Genomic DNA, 10369 nt, shown 5'->3' on the forward strand with positions numbered 1-10369 from the left:
TCTCCCCATCTCATGTAATTAGTGAAGACATTGTCGAGTTCTTCTCTTCTTCATCTCTATGGGAAGGTAAGACCTAGCTCTCTAGTTTAGGGATTTGGAATAATGTAATATTTGGGAGTTTTGTTTGAATGTAATTTCTTTATTCTTGTCTATGGGTTTCAATATGAATTTTTTGTTCATGAATTGCATAATTTTATTATTGATTTACAACCAATAATTTGTTGTGTAATTTGAATGCTTAGAGATAACTTACAATATGTGACATATAATTATAGATTAATCTCAAAGGAAGCAATAGGTTAGTTGGGCTTGAAATTCATTGTTTAAAATGAATAGTACTGCTCTCATCAACCTAGAGAGAAACTACATTAAATGTTTGATTAGACGGTGGAAGTCAAACATTCATCACGCAATTTGTCAGTTTTTATGGAGTGAATTTATTTTCTATGCATTTCAATTAATTAGGTGATTAGGACCATTGATTGGGATTCTAAACAATTGGGCTAAGCATAGTCAATGACCAAAAATTGCATTTAAATAACTCGATGAACAAGATTGTATTGCTCCATTCCATTTTCCAAAGCTAGAATATCGTAGTTAATTGAATTTCTATTTTTTAGTTTCATTGCATTTTATTTATTTTATGCATTTCCTATTCCAATCCACACCAACCCTTCCCTCCTCATTTTACCACTTTAACTAAAAATGCGCTTCGAGGAACTAATCTTTCGTGCTTCATTGAGGTTCGACCCTAGATTTGTCGCTTGTACTACCAATTAGTATAAGTATTTTATCCAGTGATTTATAAATATTATTTGATTAGCAAGGATTTATAGGCGATGATAAACTTCGAGTTTCCATCAATCTTGGACGTTCGAAAGTCAAATTGCAGATCATGACGATGAGGTAAGTGGCCTTGACCACCACATTGTCGAGTTGACCACTTTGGTTGGGCACATGACGGAGTGGAGTTCGAAGCAAGTAGAGGCAGTAGGCCCGAGGTGCAATAGAGTCCAGTACCACATGGTCATTCCGAGGAGGGTTATTATGGTCATTTGGATTACGAGCTTCACCATTCTTGGTGGGAGAAGTTCTTTGACCATAGATACTTAAGATGCTAGCATAGCTTGGATAGCCAAGATTTGACAGCACCACACCAATCGACTCATGCTTAGTCTTCAGGGTCAGGTAAGCTTTTAGAGGCTTTGGTTATGAAGCTTGCTGACAATACTTTTGAGCTTCAGCAGGACACCCTTCGTAGACAATAGGAGTTCAAGTGTTTTCAGTAGGAGAATCTTTGCCTCGAGGCAGAGACTATAACTAACTTGAACCGTTTGAATGACCTTATTGCTCGACTTGCAACTTCAGTTGGGAGGTCGAACGAGCCGTTGCCAGACCATTCCCTTGACTTTCCAGAGGCTCGGAGGCATGAGGTAGTCGATGTCAACATGGTGGAGGAGGAGGAGGAACCATTTCCTGGAGATTCATGCCCAGGTATGACTTTGGAGTTCTTAATTTCTGAAATTGTTAATAGCTCTCTTTAGTTTCAATAGGATGTTCAAGCTCGCTACAAAGCATGATTAACCATGTTGCCTAGCTAAAAGAGGTTGTGCAAAGATTGGAGAGCGTACCAGAGCATCCCGTTGTCTATACCTTAAAGGCCGACTTTCTCGCGAAGTGTTATTATTCTAGTGATGATGAAGACGTCACGCCATGCTTCCCCGTTTGTGAGGCTAAGGAGGATTCTGAGCCTAAATCGAATGACATCTAGGTGATAGAGTTAGAGGTTGAAATACCTCACCCTGTTTTAACTCCTGGTATTTCGTATATTTTTAATTCTTCTCCTCTTGTCATTGCGAGTTTGTTGAGTTTTTTTTTTTTATTTCGACTCTTTTGGGTCATTTAAGTCTTTCAATTTTTTCTTTTACCTTTTTTGTCATATACTAATTGATGGAGTTAGTATGCAATAAACAAAAGCAATTAAGGATCTAAGCACTCTAACTACATCAATTTTAGGCAATTAGCATGCATGTTCTTAGTTTTCAACATATTAGGGTTTTAGAATTATACCTTTGATGATTTCTTCCAATCGCTTGAAAACACCAGGAAATTCTTCTTCAATCCTTGAAATAAACAACCACAGAAGCCTTCTCTACTATCCTCAGGCCTTAGATTGAGTAGTGGAACTCAAATAGAGAGGAATTTGATATGGGATTTGAGAGTTTGAAGAATAGAAGAAAAATAAGATTTTTCCTTTTCTTAATCTCATATTTCTGGTTGCATGGCATCCAAATCTGAACTAAAACCTCAATATATATCTCTAATCCATGCAAATAGGATTGAAAGAGATGAAGCAACTCAATTTTTTATTATAAATTGAGTGCTATGAGGTGGATTTAATGGAAAATGTGGATTATCCATCCCACTTTCTATTAAATCTCATTTATTAATTCATAAAATTGAGTTAATTAAAATTTATTTTAAAACTTGAATTTCAAATTAAATTTTAAGTAAATAAATTTTATAACTTTGAATTTCATAAATTCAAAATTTAATTAACCAATTTCATAATTTTAAATTTCATAAATTCAAATTTTAGTAAATTAATTTAATTAAATCAATTTAATTTAATATTAAATATTAAATTAATATAACATCTCATTGAATATTTAAATTATATTTAAATATTGTCAATTATCTAAAACTGTAATGTTTAATTCGGCAATTAAACATCAATTACATCAAATATAATAATTCAAACCCTAAACCAAGTTTTAATATTCCAAATTCTCTCAACATGCTATTCTAAGGTTTAATCCTTTTACGAGCTAGTAGATGGACTTATAGATCATGAGCTCTAACGATTTGAGATTAGTTAGCTAAACTCTTTAAACCGAATTAATCACTATTCGTTAACTACCGAAACATACCACTATAGCTCAGTAGTTGCACTCTCCTCACTATAGATATATTTCTGTCTACTTGATTTAACCATACTTAGTAAGTTGATCCTTCATAGGTCGTTCGTATTTACAGTTAGGTCGAATTTACCATTTTACTCCTGTAATACATCTTGCTCCTTAAGTCGCCACTGATCCTATATTGAAAAATTGGTTTATGGTTCAACCAATAAACTAAATCTCTCTCAGCGATGAGAGGGTGAGGCCTTTTTTTTCAAGACTAGGAGTCAGTACTTAAGGGAACAACCTATCTGCTGACCTTATGACGGGTATGAGTGAATTATGTCTTACAAAACTATGTCCCTAGCTATTTATCCGGTCTTACCCCTAAAACTGGAGGCTTATTGAGTGGCGATATTGAACCACTCTCACTTATGCAAATTAAAGGATAATTTCGAATAGACAGGAGTTCATAGTTAGCTCAGGATTAAAATCGAGTTACCTTAGGTCATCAAATTTGAAATAGTCAATTTTAACAGTAAACGGTCGTTATAAAGGAAAAGTGACTATTTTGTGGTCTAGTCTTATACAAACATCCTTTGCATAGGATTCCCCCACTCACATGTCTCCACATGAACGACATTGGGATCACATCGTTTGTATCAATATACAAAGTGGGTCGCATCCATAGTGTCTCCAGGATAAGGTACCCAACCTTATCTATATACTTATAGACCTTTTTGGCTATATACTACAACTTGATCCTCTTTTATGTCTCTACATAAAGTTTAAGTATTCATGTTATAGTCATAGGTTAGTTTATTAAATTTAGGAATGAATGCAATTCAATAATATCTTTATTGAAAGAAATCTCAGTAATATCTTTATTGTGAATAGAATATGTTTAATGTTTATAAACTATGAGTTTTAGCACATTCCCAACAAAAAAAGTCATCAGGGGAGGTTTTTTGTTCCCTTGACTCTTTATTTTTTGGCTTAGATTAGAGATACATTGGCAGCAATGTATCATTTTAAGTTGGGGTTGGAGTATGTTGTGATAGCTTGGAGTCCTTGAGCGTTGTGCTCGGACAATGTTTGTATGTTTAAATTGCTTGCTTGCTCTTTTGTTTGTTTGTTAGGATAAAGAGTTGATGTCGTACTCTCTTTGTGATTAGTTTTATGCCTTTCACATAACACATGTGGACGAGCCAAAACAAAGGTGATGTGTCTAGATAAGGGTTCCTCTTTTGTGTAACGTAAAAAGATGAGAAAAACAAAAAAAGAATAGAATAAAGGTTTGGTGTCCTTAAGTGTGTCATTTCATTGTTGAGTCTAGGAAACTCAGCTCTTGAACTTTTAAGCTAGAATAGGGGGAAATGAATTGAAGTCTTATAAAACCATTCTAGGTTTTACGGGTTTAACTGGTTAGGGCTTTGGACTCACTCATGCATGAATAGGTTTAGAATCATTTTTAAAATGTGCTCAATTGATTGATTGTAATCAAATTTCATTTTTTATTGCAAATCTTATCCTTAAAGACTATTGAGACTAGATTAATGACCTTTGTGATTCAGCAAGCATATTTTTGTAATGTGTGATTCCACCTTGCTCGAGGATGATTAAGAATTAAGTTGGGGGTGTTTGATAGCATCGAAAATGTGTTATTTTCCTCTTCTTAATTCTAGGTCGTTACTATGTTTAATGTATTTATTTAATGATTTTATAGATATCGAGCATCTTGGAGGTAGAATCAGTCGTTACGAACTGTTTGAGGTTAATTTAGAGCAATTAGAAGCTAATTTGAGTAACCCGACTTCAAAAGGATGTGAAATGACAAAAATGCCCCTGGATGGAGCTTTCATAACACTCGCGCGGAGGACTTGACCGACGCCATCCACTCGTGACACGTGTTGGAGTTGATGGTTTTTTTTAATCAAAGAATTTTTTTTTAAAAAAATAATTTTTCAAATAAATAAAAAAAATATATTTTTTATTTTCACCTCGCCTGTCTGTACGACGGCGACGGTGCGCGCGTGTGGAAAGCCCACCAAGCCCATATTTGCCTATTTTCTCACCCCTTCTAAAACTTTGATATCTCTTGGGGCCCAAACCCATAACCCAGGGTAGGGGCATATAAGGAGACCTCTTCTTAGTCAAATAAACAATGTGGAATTCTTACTTTTCCTTCTCCCAAGTTGAAAACCAAAAAAATAAAAATAAAAAATCATTTGGATAAAATTTTTCATCAACAATTCCCCACTTGAAAAATGTTAAGAACACAAGAAAACAATTTTCATCGAGCAATATCAGTATGTGTAACACTGTGCATAAGCAAAGGTGTCTCACGACTTGAACCTTTACGTAATGTAGATTATTCAGAATATACTAGAGTAACCCTTGGTTTTGAATTCTATCTCTAACAACATCTCACACACAACATTACTAGGATGTAGTTTGAAAGTCCATGCTTTAAGGCCTAGCACGTGTATCCCAGTTTAGTGAATGCTCTAGAGAATTTGACTAAAATTTCATAGAAAGCGACCCCCACTTCCACATGCACATAGATAAGTCTATTAAGAGTAAGACTTTAGGTCATAGCAAGGGAACTTTGTGTTCGTTTTAGCATGATTCACTTCATATCACTTGTGATCAGTTATTACCCGTTGAACTTGTTTTTCGGGATCTCCAGTCTACAGGTTGGGTATTCCCCACAGGTGATCATCTCTCTATAGGCATGAGTCCTATCCTTTCTGGGGTTTTGAAAACCTTCTCCCTAGCCAGTTCTTTCGTCAAAGGATCTGCCAAGTTTTTATCAGTTCGTATATAATCCACTCTAACTGCACCAATAGTGAGAAACTCTCTAATGGTACTGTGCTTACGACGTATTTTTCGTCTATTTTCGTTGTAGTAATGGTTCTGAACTTTTGCGATTGTTGCAGTACTATCACAATAGATGAATATGGTTGGTACTGGCTTTTCCCATAGGAAAATATCTAATAGCAGACTTCTAAGCCAGCCTGCTTCTTCACTAGCTATTGTTAGTGCTGTCATTTCTAATTTTATCGTAGATTGGGCTAAAATAGTTTATTTCTTGGACTTCCAAGAGACACCTTCGCCTGCTATATTAAAGATATAACCACTTGTAGCTTTTGAATCATCCGAGAGGGAGTTCCAGTAAGCATCGTTAACCCTTTCAAGATAATGAGAAACTTTTGATAATGTAATCCTAGGTTTTGGATTTTCTTCAATACCTCACAACCCCTTCTATAGCATTCCAATGCTCTATACTAGGTCTGCTTGTAAACCTACAGAGTAATCCTACAGCATAAGCTATATCAGGCCTAGTGTAGTCAGCAGCGTATCTGAGACTGTCTATGATGCTCGTATACTTAGTTTGATTAACACTGTCACCAGTGTTCTTGAACAACTTAACACTAGGGTCATAAGGAGTACATGTTGATTTGTATTCAAAGTAATTATATTTATTTAGAATCTTTTCTACATAGTGAGATTGATTTAAAGAAATTCCCTTTCCAGACCTAGTCATTTTTATGCCTAAGATTACACTCGCTTCTCCTAAGTCTAGCATAACGAAGTTTGTACTCAACATAAATTTCACATCATTTATGACGTACAAGTTCAACCTAAATATTAACAAGTCATCTACATATAAACAATAGGATAGTGTAAAGATTATTTTCAGTGCAAAGATTATTTTCAAACTTATAATAAATGCATTTGTCACTTTCATTAACCTTGAAACCTTTAAATAAGATTAGGTTATCAAACTTTTCATGCCATTGGTTAGGAGCTTATTTCAGGCCATAAAGAGATTTATCTAGCTTACCAACCTTATTCTCTTGACCATGGACTATAAATCCCTCAAGTTGTTCCATATAAATCTCTTCTTCAAGTTCACCATTTAGCAAAGCAGTCTTTACGTCCATCCGATGTACTACGAGGTTATTTAGGGAAACTAGAGAAAATAGTACATAGATTGAGGTAATTCTAGTGACCCGGGAGAATGTATCAAAAAAGTCTATGTTTTCTCTTTGTTTAAAGCCCTTTGCTACTAACCTGACTTTAAACTTGTCAACTGTTCCATCAGGTCTAAGTTTCTTCCTTAGGATCCATTTGCAACCAGAAAGTAGGTCTACCAAATGCCAAGTTCTATTTGACTTAAGAGAGTCCATTTCATTATTTGTAGCTTCTTGCCATAAGATGACATCTACAGAGGACATGACAGCTTTTAGGTCTTTAAGATTTTCTTCATTATAGGTTTGGAAGTCATCCCTAAAATCCTTGACCATTCTAGTTCTTTTTACTCTTCTAGGTTCTAGGTCAACTTCCTCTGTAGAGGTATGATTTCTAACTAAGGTTAGACTATGGATCCTGAGCCCCCACTATTTCTCGATTTAAAGAGAAATTATCATCAAATAAGTCAGTATCATTTGACTTAATGATCACTTGGTTTATTCGATCATAGAACCTATGGGCTTTACTATTTATGGATAACCTATAGAGACATACTCATAGGCTCTACTAGCAAACTTTCTTTTTTTAGAGTCTAGAATTCTTACAAAGGCTAGACAACCCTAAGCTATAAAGTATGACAAGTTTGGTTTCTTATTCTTAAGGACTTCGTAAGGTGAATTTGTGTTTTTAGATTTTGGTATTCTATTTAGGACATAACACACAGTAAAGATAATTTCACCCCACAAATAAGAAGTAGCTCCTGAATTGAGTAAAATAGCAACTATTAGCTCAATAAAGTTCAATTTTTCCTTTCGGTTTTTCTGTTCATTTCAGAAGAGTAAAGTGTAACCTTTTCATGTATTATTCCATGTGAGTTAAAGAATTCATTAATGTCGTCTTAGTCGTACTCAGTTCCCCTATCACTACGAAGTCTTTTAACCTTTCGATTATACTGAATTTTTACTTCAGTTACAAACAATTTAAAAACATCAAACGCATCACTTTTGTTTTTCAGTGAATATACAAAGGTGAAATAAGAGCTATCATTAATAAAGTAATAAAATATCTTTTACTGTTCCTAGTCAAGATGTCATCAAATTCACATAAGTCAGAATGAATTAAATCTAGAGGCTCAGATTTCCTAAGTACATATTTATGTGAAGTCTTAGTTATTTTAGTCTGACTACAATATTCACATTTATCAAATTCATTCATGGATAACTTAGTAATCATTTCTAACCTACTCAAGTTACTAATTAGTCGTTTATTTACATGACAGAGTCTAGCATGCCAAATATTAAATGAACACAACATATAAATAGAAGACTTCATTTTATTTATTTCAAGGTTAAGTTTAAACATGCCATCAGTTGCATAGCCTTTTCTTACAACAACATTATTCTTAGTAAGAGTATATAAGTTTGCACCTATTGTCTAAGTAAAACTGACTTTATTGAAGAGATAGCCCAAGACCAGATTCTTCCTTTTCTCCGGAAAGCTTCCTTCAGCGTGAGAGTCTTCCCGAAGGTAAACTTCAACTCCACGTCTCCGATTTCAGTAACTTTCGTTGAGTGGTGATCCCTCAAACAGTATGTTCTTATCCTTAGTTTTAGTACAAGTTTTAAAAAGACTAAGGTTGTGACAGACATGGCATGTAGCGCCAGTGTCTATCCACCACCCCTCAGAATCACCGATCACATTTACTGCTGTGATCATGGCAACTAATGGTTCTTCTGTCAGGTTCGCCTGACCAGCAGAACAATGCTTGTTCCTGCAGTTCCTAGCCATGTATTCAGGTTTATTATAGTTAAAACAAAGGAACTCGTTTCTCCTGATGGAGGTTTCTGCTTTTTCTGATTGTTTTGGTTGTTGGATCCACGATTCTGAACTTTCCTCTTGGCTAACTTTGACTTCTGGTCAGGCTTTATCACAGCAGAGGTGGATCTCCCAGGAACGATGTTCACCTCCTTCCTCTGGTCTTGCTTCCAGACTTCCTCCTTAATCCTCAAGCTGGTGATTAGACTCTCTAAGGAAAACTCCTTGGACTTATGCCTCAAGGTATTCTTAAAATCCTTCCACAAAGGAGGCAATTTATCAATAATAACAACAACTTGAAATTGTTCGTTTAGGGGCATACCTTCACTTATTATTTCGTGGGCTATGTTCTGCAGTTCATGGGACTGTGCCTCTACAGATTTGTCATTCGTCATCTGGAACTTTAGGTAACGACTGATGGCATATTTTTTTTAACTGGCCTTCTCGGTGTCATACTTTTTCTGCAAAGCGTCCCACACATCTTTTGATGTCTTCATTGTAATGTAATAATCATACAGATCATCAGTCAAACCATTTAATATGAATTTTTTATATAAAAAACTTTTTCTTCCCAATCAACAAGTTCTTTTATCTATTGTTCGGTCGAATCTTCCTTTGGGACAGTTGACTTCTCCATTATTTAAGTATTAGATACATAATTGAAAGGGTTATTTTTGATACAAAGTACAAAGTTCAAGAGTAATTTCAATAATTTAGCCAAAGATTTATTCAAGTAAGTTCCTACACTTTTTATTATGTGTCTAATAAGTTATTTCTCAATTCAACTTCTTTAATATTAGAAAATTCAATTCAACTTATAATAGTTTCATCAAGATGTCGAATATGATAAGATTATAAGACATAAATTTAAAAGTTCAAAAACATATTTGACATTGTTTAAGTTAATGAACCTATCAAACACAAAACTAAAAGTTAAAGGACCTATTATAGATACTTTATAAAATTTACGTACTTATTGGACACAAATAAAAAAGTTCAAGGAACAAAACCTGTGATCTAACATTATAATTACTTTTAGGGCAAACTACATTTTTAATCTCCGAGTTTCGAAAAATAGATGCATTTGGTCCCTGAGTCTTCAAAACATACATTTTTAGTCCATGAATTGTTTAGAATGGGTGCATTTGGCTTCCAAGTTTTTAAAATATACATTCTTTGTCCCCAATTTTTTAAGAAAAAGGCCCTTGAACTATTTTTTACTTTCATTTTATATGATTATATGAAACTTTGAATTACAAAAATATTTTTGAAATATAATTTGAGAGAGGAGGAATATTTTTAAAAAATAATTTTCTAATTTAAAATAATATAATTTTAAAAATTGCTACAAAGATCTTTTAAACTTATTTTTAATAATTCATGGACTAAAAAGATATATTTTGAAAATTTGAGAACCAAACGCACTTGTTCTAAAAAAACTCAAAGGCTAAAAATGTATGTTTCTAAAAAATCAAAGATCAAACACATGTATTCTTCTGAACTTAAGGACTATAAAGGTAATAATTTTCCCTTATCTTTAAATGTTGATCATAAAGTTCTTTTAGTTAAACAATTATATTAGTAGTGGGATTAAACTATTGATTTTTACTATCATCATTTATGTCTTGTCTACTTAAATATATTTAGACTGCCTTATTTATTTATAATTAAGCATGAAT

The sequence above is a fragment of the Benincasa hispida genome, chromosome 1 (genome assembly GCF_027475165.1).
Source record: "Benincasa hispida cultivar pf3 chromosome 1, pf3_genome.v1.1, whole genome shotgun sequence".
Taxonomy (NCBI): domain Eukaryota; kingdom Viridiplantae; phylum Streptophyta; class Magnoliopsida; order Cucurbitales; family Cucurbitaceae; genus Benincasa; species Benincasa hispida.